Source organism: Camellia sinensis, chromosome 12 (assembly GCF_055761805.1).
Source record: "Camellia sinensis isolate YWXY chromosome 12, ASM5576180v1, whole genome shotgun sequence".
Taxonomy (NCBI): Eukaryota; Viridiplantae; Streptophyta; class Magnoliopsida; order Ericales; family Theaceae; genus Camellia; species Camellia sinensis.
Window position 1 is genome coordinate 36,220,866 of NC_138972.1, and position 12,194 is coordinate 36,233,059.

The window sequence follows — 12,194 nt, forward strand, 5'->3', positions numbered from 1 at the left end:
TTGGCCACCTACATCGTCGTATGTTCACAAAGGAAATATTGCATGTTCCACATAAACTTGATTAGCACGTATAGAGAACATTACAACCAGATATAACAGCAAAACAAAAAATTAAAATAGAATGTTCCACTTACCAGCAGTACAACAACACACCATGTTTCTTTTTCAGGGGTACAATGGAACTCTCTCACTAACCTCATTGGTGCGCTCTGTATCACAACCGTCCAATTATACAACTTCATTGAATCCAGTTTGTCTATAATATGAATGAACATCTAGCTCACAAATTCACCTGATGTTAAGAAGAACAATTTCACACATACACACAACATTGACAACTTAACTGCGTCCTCAACGTCTCGTGCAAAAGTGCCATGAACTACATCCAGGAAAAGTGTTTTCACGAGCTTTGAACTAATGTGGCTCACAGACCGGCACCTTGGTTGTACAAAGTCAGATGGTGGTTGGGGCCTGGTGGTCAACACTAACGGCAGATCACCACATTGCAGCCCAAATATCAATCTGATGTCGCTGTCCCTCGGTGTTAGCATGTCATTCCTAATATGTAAACATTCAGTGTTTGGCATGTATGTCTGAATCAGTTTGAACACTAATTCAACACATTTTTTGAACTCATGCTGTTTAAGATCATTATCCATAATGGCTTCCAATAGTAACCAGAATGTGGGTTTCCTCAAATGGACACAGTGGGCCTTTGTCAATTATGAGTTTTAACGGTTGCGAGCACACTTTTAAGTGGTTTCACTTGTTTGAACAATATACATCCTTGAATCCTTGGCCTAATATTCTTTGACGATGAACCAACAACAACACAAAGACGAGTCCTCTCTCTTGATCGTGTCCATGGGCTCGATGTCCTCACACCTTCTACAGTACCCACAAAAAAAAAAAAAAAAATATTTCACATTTCAGTACACATTGTACACAACCACCTTGAACAACTAAATTGATTGATAAACACAATTATGTAAACATACGTTGTATGCCCAACAGACATGATAAAATAAACATTCATGACTACTAACATGTTCTACATTCATTATGAAATGAATCACCCAACACATGCGTTACACTACACATTCACACTTAATCACACCATGCCCCCCCTATAGCTACACAGGCTTAACTGAAATAGACCAACATGCAATGTGCCCACATAGCACACACAACCAACAAGCATAACAACGACACTTCAGCACAACCACACTATGGCATAATCACAACAATAGCACATGATAGCCTAATTTTCATGTCCACACAAGGAAAGGTAACTACAACATGCCCTTGTCAACGCATATAGGAAAACAACAAAACAAACAAGCATGAACTAACAAACCAATAGCCCCAACCACACACACCTCACATTCAAAAGCAAAATAGTTCTCACATATTCCCCCTCTATCCCAAAAAAACAAAACAACATTGCCCCACCTCCCATATAACCCTCACCAACCTATAACCACACACCAAACCAAAATACAAATATTTTAGCACGCACACAAAATTCTCGGTTCACACATTCTTTCTCCCCCCCTCCCAACAAACATTAACCCTACTCTCGCACCAACCCACTCCACCTAAAACCCACACACCAAACCAAAACATAAAAAAAATTGGGAAATAAACAAAAATTACTCAACATGTCACATAACAGATTGTTATTATGTAAAACCCAAAAGTTGGTCGTCACAAACAACTGTCACATACCATATTGTAACCATGTAAACAATCCTATATAACAACACGTTCAAATCCAACACTGATTTCAAAATCAAAATAAACATCGTGGGAACTTATTGCTATGCGGCAACATTATCGAAGTAGAATTGGTAAACGTTGAATGTACTGTCGAACAATCATATCTAAATCACCACTAATAACAACCCTCAACACTATTCTATGGGGTCACGCGTCCCATTGCAGGTATAATGGGATTTGGGGGTTTTTGGATGATGTACATCATTGACGCTTGGGCATTTTAATTCCATGCCTACATCGCCAAATCTGGGATTCGATTAGGACAAGCACACGATACACAATGAATACAAAACCCCTACACACATATGCCACAAATTTTGGACTACGTAATCTCGCAGATGAGCTACCCACAACAGCACTGTAACAACGACGGTAGAATTCTATACACAAACCCTAGGTGCCTGTAACAACGATGGCAGGCTTCTGTTCACAAACCCTCGCCATTCGAATTGCTTTAACAATCTCAGCTCTGTGTACTTTTCGAATTGATTCAAATGTGGGGTACCTAAATGTGGGCCGCAGTATCAACATAATATGATCGAAACCCCTCATCATCGGAAATACCAAAAATAGTCAGTCGGTCGAAAATCCACGAAAGGCAAATGAGGGGTTGCTCACGTCCACCAAATTGCAAACATGGGTCAGCACAAATGTGGGTCACCCAACAAACATTACCAAACCTAAAAAACCCTGTAGTACACTTTTTCAAAACTTGACGTATACGCAAATCACAGAAACAAAAATTCCCACAATTAACACTCAACACACAACGTCAAAAATGTAAACCAATACATAATGGGACCCCTGTGTGTACAAAAATAAATATGGGACTGATCAGATTGCAATTCCACATTATGGGATTTATGGGCCAATTTTCCTTTTCTTAATAAATAATATATACGAAAGACCTTATAAAGTGAACCATTCATATTATCAAAACATGACACCTGATGAGTCTCACGAACTCCTCAACATAAGAGCAATCTGACCCATAAAAAAGGCTAACAAATCTGGTGGTGCTTTCCTATTGTTCTATTGGCAACTTCATATCAAAATTCAAACTGTTCTTGATCTGGATTATTCTAAAACAATTATAGTGCTTGAAGGATCTAGATGGTAGAAAAGAGGGCATATGAGAGCACCCGTTTTGTTTTGATTTTATTTTAATTATTTAAACTATTTATAAATGTCTAATTGAGTTGATTTTTTTCATAGATGATCTACTCAAAGAACCCTATAATATGAACGGTTTGAATTATCAAAATAAATTCAAAAAATACTTCACTCACAACACAGTCCTTCCCTAAGTTCGTAGAAAAGAATGATAACATATTTTTTTCTCCCTCTCGTTCGTTTTAATGGATGCATAAATCTATATTAAACAAATTGAAAATAAATACAAAAAAAGGTAAAATTGTTTATAAATATAACACACATACAAAAATTGTCCTCAAATTCTTACAAAAATTAAGGGGATTCGGGTAATAAATTCAAATTTGAATTTCTTTTATACAAAGGTTCACGCGCTAAATTTTTTTGTCAATAAAGACAGGCTTTTAGCAAATGACCAAACTGTCCATTTTGTGGCCTCTTTTGGGTCACATCAGTTCTCTACTTTTTTACACATTTTTTGAAAAGAAGTTGGTTTTTAACCCACTTCCCAAAACAATATGTTGAATTAGTGGTTTAGAGACTGATCTGTTGAATTGGTGAGAAAGAAACTACCCTCTCTCTTCTCCATAAGCTTCATGCTTCCATCATTGAAGATGGCCCGGCCAACTCTTCCACCATAGATCCCTCACAACTGTCAACATCGAGACCAAGCTCTTCAAGCGCAGCCCCGACTCCTCCAAGCTATAGCGTTCCTGGTTTGGACCCGACCCATTGATGTTTTGAATTCGGGTTTCATTTTTCTTGTTTAGATATTCATACCGTGTTTCCCTTTATTTCTCATTGAGTTTGAGTTTTGGAGTGCCTTGGTTGTCTTTGGAACAGGTTGGTTGCTAGTTACTTCAAACTGTCATTGTCCAGATTTTGACCACTTTGCTCGATTGAAGCTTCTTGCACTCAAGAGAGATTTGTAAGCTCCTAGTACTTTTGCAGGCCTACAGAGATACTGTGGGGTAGTGTTCTTCGCTCGAGCGAGACTTCTTGCTCTCGAGCGAAGGTCGTCTATCTATAAACTTCTGGAAGTGTGCATTCTGCGCTTGAACGAAGCTTCTTGCGCTTGAACGAAGCTTCTTGCGCTCGATCGAAATTTCTTGCGCTCGAGCGAAATAACTTATTGTGTTTGGTCGCTCGAGCGATAACTCTTATGCTCGAGCGAGCTGGGCGTATTTCAGTTCACAGAAATACCTTTTTACATTGCTTTTCATATCTTTTTCTCTCAAAAACCCTTGATCGACTCTCTCTCTCTCTATCTTTCTCTCTCTCTAAAACCTAACTTATCTCTACAAATATACTTAGATCCAAGGATCTCTCTACCCTACCCCCTTTGATAAAAAGATAGCACACTCCGAGGGCTCTCATTTGATCCAAATAGAGTTGAGTTTTGGCATATTTGAAGTCTCTCCATTTCTTCCTTTGGTCTTCTAAGGTTGAGGAAGGGATTTTCTACACTCTTTTATGATTTTTAACTTAGTTATTTGTTTTTCATAAATAATATTGTGATTTTGGAGGATTTTGAACAAACCTAGGGTTTTAATTTAAAATAAAAAAATGGCTTACAAATGGCTGTATTGAAAATGGTTATGGAAGTGAATATGAGGTTGTGTTGCAAGAAAAGAAAAAAAAAAAACAAAACAAAATCATTGATTTTTTTGGCTAAATTTTGGGAAAAAATAAATGGGGTTTACCCAAAAATGTCTCAAATATTTATTTTGCATAAATAAATGGAATTGGTATTGGAAATGTGAAATTGGATGGATGTTTATATAAACGCTGGAGTTAGATATGTATTATCACTCACCTACGGAATTTGAATAATTTATCTACCTTGGAGATTATATATCTGTTTAGAAATATCTATTTTGGACTATCGGTGAAGGATAACTACGATTGTTGTAGAAATTGTATGAGAATTAGGTGAATTGAAACTAACTTCTCATCCTGTGGGCTCACCTTTTTCCGCGCCCCGCCTTTCGGAAAGGGTTTGAAAAGAAGGCATCACAGTTCGGACTCTCGCGGTTCTGAATCTAGTCTCATAAGTGCAATGTGAAACTAATAAACACCAAAGAGTCCAATTCCGGCTAACTTTTTTTGGAAAATCGATTTCAAGTCAAATAATGCCAAAATTAGACTACTTTACCAGATACAGAGTCGCCACCTAAATATTTTATTTTGAGAAAATTTAGGAAACCTTGACTTGTGCCAAAGGTCACATGTCCGTCATCACCAAAGTTACCTCGGTTCGAGAACTTGGATACGAGAGGGGAAGGTCCTGAAATGAGCACCCCCACTCGCCTGATCAAAGATCGGCCTCTACTAATCATGATATGAAATTTTATAAACATTATGTGTTCTTATTCCGGTTATTAATCTAGTCTTACTATATGACGCACACAAGCAAGTATAGACTAGTCGCAAGACTTGGAATAATTCAACTCATGTTTGTTTTCGAAAATGGTTTGAATTTGGCACTCTCAAGTGGGCTTAAAGGACACGAATTTGCCACAAACATAGTGGGCTTAAACACATGATTTTGCCACAACAAAGTGGGCTTAAAACTCACATTTGCTGAATTGTTCCAATTCAAACAACAAAGCCTTTACCTACAGGCATTCATGCAGTTAATCATATAAGCACATAGCCTCATGGCAAGCATGCGAATCATGGCAATATGGCAATCACACTCATGCAAGTATGCTAAAGCATAAAACTCACCGAGTACTCCAAGCCAAAACAGAAACTAGTTATAAAAAAATGCATGATCCTAACTATACAAGATGTCTAATGCAACACATGCAAAGAATGCAATTAATAGGCTCGATTACTAATATGGCATATGGATCAATTTGAACATGTGATTTAAACACGTATTCAAAGAAGATATTTAAAATTGCAATGCAGTTTGAATGATGTGCCGAGCCTCGGTGTATGCAAGACAAATGAATGGATGCAAACATGCAAGCATAAGGTATGCTAATTGAAAATGTCCCTAATCTAACCACCAAAAGCGATTAAATAAAAGGAAGAAAGGCGTGAGGTTGGAAGACATGCACAAACGCATGCACACTTATTACAACATTATGCCCTCGCGACAGAGGGTCCAAATGAATAAGCTAAGCTAATCTAAGCTAAGCTAATTATTACAACACAATTGAATTAACTAACTATTCTAAGCTAATTATTACAACAATTGAAACAAATTAACTAACTTATTCTAAGCTAATTAAATATTACAAATCGGAATTGAATAATTAGTTACACTAACTAATTAAGTACAACACTTGAATTAACTAGCTAGTCTAAGCTAACTAAAGCAATTAAATGGCCTCGAGGGCGAGGGATGCATGCATGCTTGGTTGGTTTCCTCCCAAAAATCCACTGTCTTGCCATTGTAGCCTCTGTTTGTACATTTTTAATCACCAACAGTGCTACTAACTTCCAGAATGCCTCTGCTCCACCTCAGAAACACCTCAAAAACACACTTGTGCAAAATTTTCATTGATGGCCAGTCGGCCACCCCTTCTTCGGACTTTTTTTTTTTTTTGTTGCAACAGAGAGCAAACAGAAGCAAAATAGTGTATTCTCAAGATTTGTGTGTACTGGTACCCTCCTTATCACAACATAAGTTCAAAGGACTGCAACTTTTGGCCCTCAAACCATCAACTAAGCATTTTCCATGCATGATGGCTAAGGAACCAAGCTTGTAGAAGCTTAATGAGTGTAAAATAAGACTCAACAAAACCATTACCCTATCATGTATGATCAAGGGTGATGGTGACCAAAGAAAGTGGCATGTTTCATCACTTTGAGTATGAAACGTCCCATTTTCCTCGTGTTCGAATTAACGTCCGATCTGAACACATGCAATGCAACACAAAAGATGCTTTATTTTTCCTCTTTTACTTGTTCATTTTTATTTACTCATTTTACATTACCGATTAATTCTTTAATTGAATAAGTCCAAGGTGAGTGTCCTCTAATGGAAGAGGTGTCAACCAAGGGATGATTTAAGGCAAGAGAGAGGTCATGCCTTTGGTTAGTAGAAACCCCTGAAAGAGGATTAAAACCATTAAGCACGTACCTCGATCTCAAGCTTAAATACAACCCGAAAGTTAACCAACTCTCAAAGAAAATGAAAAGGTGAAGAAGTGAGGAAGGTTGTAGATATTTAGGTGCTAGAATTAGGCATGAAAAAGCATGGAAACATGCAAGCAAGGCACACAAATGATGCTCAAAGTTTAGAAACAATAAGCTAGTAAAGGAAATTGCACCACAACCATACAATACAAAGCCCAAATGACTTAACCAGCTCAAAACAGAGTTAAAACCAGTCAAAATAGTGGCAAAAACATGCTGAGCCTAAGCCACAAAATGCTAGAAAAATATGCTCACATGTAAGGCAACTAGGCATGCAATCAAGACAACAAGGAGGGGAGGCTAACCCCTTCAATTTTGGACTTCAAAACAAAGTTTTTGTCACTGAAATAACTCTGATTTTCAGTGGTTAAAAGGCCCAAAAAGTTTGATTTGAATGTGAGAAAAGATGGCACAATAAGCTTCACAAGCTAAGGAACAAAAAGGGGGAGCACCCCCATAACTCACAAAGACTCAAACTACCCTTTTTATGCCTCAAAAAAAAAGTTTTTTATACCTCAAAAACAGCCTTAAAATTGAAAAGGATGGCAAATGAAGTGTGCAAAATAAGCTTAAATGAGGTAAGTTCAATACCTTTGAAGCAAAATGCAATTTGGCCACAAACTCAAGCTCAAATCCCCTTCCAAGGCTCAAGCAAAGCTCCAAGAGACCTCAACTCAAAGGTAAGAGTGTTTGGCTAAGGGTTGATGTGAAAAAGTTTAGAGAAAACTAACTACAAGGCACAAAATAATAAGAGAGTGAGAGAAAGAGAATTCTAGAGAGAGAATTTTTTGTCTAAAAATGTCTAACCTCTCCAAATGGGGGAGAACACCCCCTATATATAGAAAACCAAGCCTTAAGCTTGAATTCATCCCTCCATACGCGTGTATGGAGATACAGTTCAATGAGCAACAGCTGGCACAGCTGGCACAGCTGGCAAACAAATATCTGAAAAATGAGAAAAATGGTCATCGGCCACCACTAGTAGCCGACCGGCCATCAACGTGGCCGACCGACCATCAACATAGCCGACCGGCCACCACTGATGGCCAACAGGCACAAGTCATGGCCGATAGGCTATGAGGCTGGCCGACATGCCACCATCTCCTCCAGACTTGAAACAACAAGCTCTTGGTCCACAACCAAACACAAAGCAAATAAGGATCAAAGGCTTGAAAGACAAGGCACTCGATCAAGAACTTCAGGCACTCAAGACGAGCACGAGCATACAAAATCATCGAGTGTTCAAACGATGACGTCTAAGTCTTGAAGACGGTCTAAAATGAGGTGTCTGCACATCCATTTGCATTGTGTGTTGTCACATCTTTAATACGTTGTAAATGTATGATGTTTGGGAGAAGAAAATGGATGTACTCCACGTTTAGGAGAAAAAGGGGATGTACTCTATTGAATTAAGTTGGCCGGAGTGTCCAGGGTGAAAGTCTCGAAAACCACAAGATTACATGGGTGCTGATTCCCACGGATGAAATATTCCCACGGATGAAATATCCGTATAATGGCAAATAGAAGTGATCATATGATGGCTATATTGGTTAGAGACTCACTGAGTTGTATCCTCAATTTGGTTGTCTGAATGAAATGAAAGTGACTCATGAATTGAGATAGGATCGAAATATAAGTTCAGCATAGTATGATTTTGCAAAAGAGTTATAAATGATTTTATCACGGGCATGGTATGTGTATGTTACAGTTATATCTTTGTTAAGATTCATATATTGTGTTAGATTATTTTTACTGCGCTTTCGCTCACCCTTTTTGGGGAAAACCATTTTCAGGTGCTGGTGATATGCCTCCGCCAAGGCGGTAGCTTGAGAGGGGTGGAGCAAGAACTTCCTTTGTTGTATTCATTTTTTTTTTTATATAGCCAAAGGCTTTAAATGTATTTGACTTAAAGTTCACTTTTGTGTAACTAAGAACTATCTTAGAAAGTTGTAAGCCTTTACAGCATTTCTGATCTGCTTAACTTCCATGATTTTCTGTTATTTGTAACATATGCAATATATTCAGGGCCAGGCGTTATGAATGTACTGCATATGTTTCCTTTGTATAATCCCAATTAGGTTTAAGGGAATATAATTACTTTATTATTATTGTCATTTATGAATGTTATGGAGGGACTATAGTAAATATTTTGGGGCGTGACAACTTGGTATCAGAGCATATCAGGTTTGAATACTTTGGTTACGTGGGAAGTGGTTATTACAACAATGGGTTTATCTCACTTGACAGAGATGCTTGTATGTTTGTAATGTTGTGTGATAACATGCCTATGTGATTATGTGGGTATGAGATTTAATTTCTGGGATGTTGATTGAGCCTATGGATTTCTAGAAGTCCTATTAGAAGAGCACTTGATCACTGCTATTTCTAATTGGCACTTTGGCAACGCCGCGAGACGATCATTATCCATGAAGGAAATTTGTATATGTTTATGTGACTACGTGCTTATGTGGAGTGAATTACTATTGTCCACCGTATTAGGCCACGAGTGAGTTAGCTCCGACACATTTGTAAATATGCTAATATCTTTTGTTACATTTATTAGGATGTCAAGACGTAATCGTAGTGGTTGGCGTGGTAGGCCTAGATAGCAGGAGGTGCCGATACCGGATGATATTCTAGCATAAGAGGAAGGAGTTGGTCAAGCCAATGTAGCTGAACAAATCGATCAGCAGGCCATGGGTGCCTTACTCCGTGAAATGGCCAGAGTATTGTGGGAGTCTATGGACATTGTTAGGGCTGAGTATCAAGTCCAAGCCCAAGTAGCTGAGGCAGGGCCGTCATTCTTGAAGCAAGAGCTTTTCCGGTCAAATCTGGATGAGTTTTTGGGTGATCTTAAGGGGTCATTGAAGGCAGATGAGTGGCTAGAGCAGATGGTGAAGATATTTGAGATGCTCGGCATTGAAGATGGAGGTTTGTGGGTGACCTTGGCATCCTTCTGGCTGAAGGGAGATGCAGGCCAATGGTGGAAATATGTGCAAGAGCGCATTGGAGTGACATGGGAGGCTTTCGTCGATGGCTTCCAGGACAAGTTTTTGCCTCCCATTGTTAGAGAGAAATTGAGAGATCAATTCTCCAAGCTTGTGCAGTTGAACACTCCGGTGGCCGAGTTTAAGGCCGTATTTACTAGTCTTTTGAGGTTTACATCGAAACTGATGGCGACTGAGAAACATCGTTGTTTAGAGTTCGAGAAGAGGTTGAGGACTGGGCTTATGTTCAAAGTGGCCGAGTCAATGATTAGAGATCATGGACACCTTGTGGAGGCGGCGACTCATCTTGAGACCATAATGCAGATGGAGGAGAAAGGAATGAAGGGCTCCAGGAGGAGTCAGGATGTTTAGGGGGACAGTAAGAGGCAGAGGGATCCTACCCCACAGCAGTCTTAGAGAGCACAGTTGAGGTCTATTTTTCCAGTACCGGGTTCAGGTTCTAGGAGAGGTGGTTAGGGAGATTTCACCTAATTGAAGTATGGACAGTTGGGCCACAAGTCTCCAGCTTGCCCACAAAGGGAAGGAAGGCAGCGGTCAGCATCATCTTCAGCTTATTCTTAGAGCCAGAGTCAAGGGAGATGGCAGTCGCTCACTTGTTATCAGTGTGGGCAGGTGGGGCACATGAAGAGGTTTTGTTCTCAGTTGGGTGGCACACTTGGTGTGTCTAGTTCGAGGCAAACACAGAGTCACCAACCTACACAGTCAACACAGGCCTTGAGAGCCAATCAGGGAGCCTCTTCGGCTCAGTCAGTGTATTAGGCTTATGGTTCAAGGGGTAAGCAGGTTAAACAGAAGCCTACAGGGCATGTGTATGCTGTTACAACGCCAGACTTAGTACTAGTGCCTTCAGTAGTGAGAGGTACTTTCTTGTTATGCAATTCTATTGCTAATGTGTTGATTGATACGGGTGCATCCCATTCATTTATCTCGTCTACATTTGCATCAGCTTTGGGGTTAGAGTTGGCTCAGTTAGGATCTCCTCTCAGTGTAAAGTCACTTATTGGTGGTGAGATTGTCTTCAAGCAGGGGAGTCGGGATTATGACATAAAGGTTGTTGGTCGCCAACTTTCCTTTGCATTTGTGTTGATTGACATGTCGAGTTTTGATGCTATTTTGGGTATGGGCTAGTTGTCTTCATATCGAGCTGTCATAGATTGTTATCGTCAGAAGGTTACTATATGTACCTTGAGCGGTGATTGTTTTTATTTCTTGGGGGACCAAGTTGATAGAGTCTTATCACCGGTGTATGATTCGCGTGGGCAGAGTGAACTTAGTTGTCTTCTCGCTAACTTTTTGGGTAATGAGTGTGATGAAGTCCAAGTCGAGTTACCAAAGGTAGTTTGCGAATGCCCGGACGTTTTTCTTGAGGATCTCACTAGTTTATCTCCTCACCGTGAGATTGAGATCTCAATTGATTTAGTGCTTGGTACGGCACTGATTTCTATGGCGCCATATAGATTTGCACCTACCGAGTTGAGTGAGTTGAAAATTCAACTCCAAGAGCTGTTAGATAAAGGTTTTATCCACCCTAATACTTTGCCTTGGGGAGCACCGGCTCTCTTTGCCAAGAAAAATGATGGCACCTTGCGATTGTGTATTGGTTACCGGAAGTTGAACTGGGTAACAGTTAAGAATAAGTATCCAATACCTCGTATAGATGATTTGTTTGATCAGTTAAAGGGATCTTGTTGCTTTTCTAAGATAGACCTGAGATCTGGTTATCACCAGTTAAAGGTGAAGAAAGAGGATATTTAGAAAATGGCATTTCGTATGTGGTATGGCCATTATGAGTTCTTAGTAATGCCTTTTGGACTTACCAACGCACCAGCCATGTTTATAGATTTGATGAACCGGATTTTCCGTGAGTTCCTAGACTATTTTGTGGTTGTCTTTGTTGATGGCATTTTGATCTATTCACCTTCTGAGGAGGAACACGAGAAACATTTGTGGGCAGTACTCAAGTTACTTAGAGCCCACAAATTGTATGCTAAGTTTGGAAAGTGTGAATTCTGATTTAAGGAAGTTAAGTTCTTAAGACATGTGGTATCTGGAGAAGGGGTAATTGTAGACTCTTCTAAGATAGAGGCAGTGCAAGACTGAGAA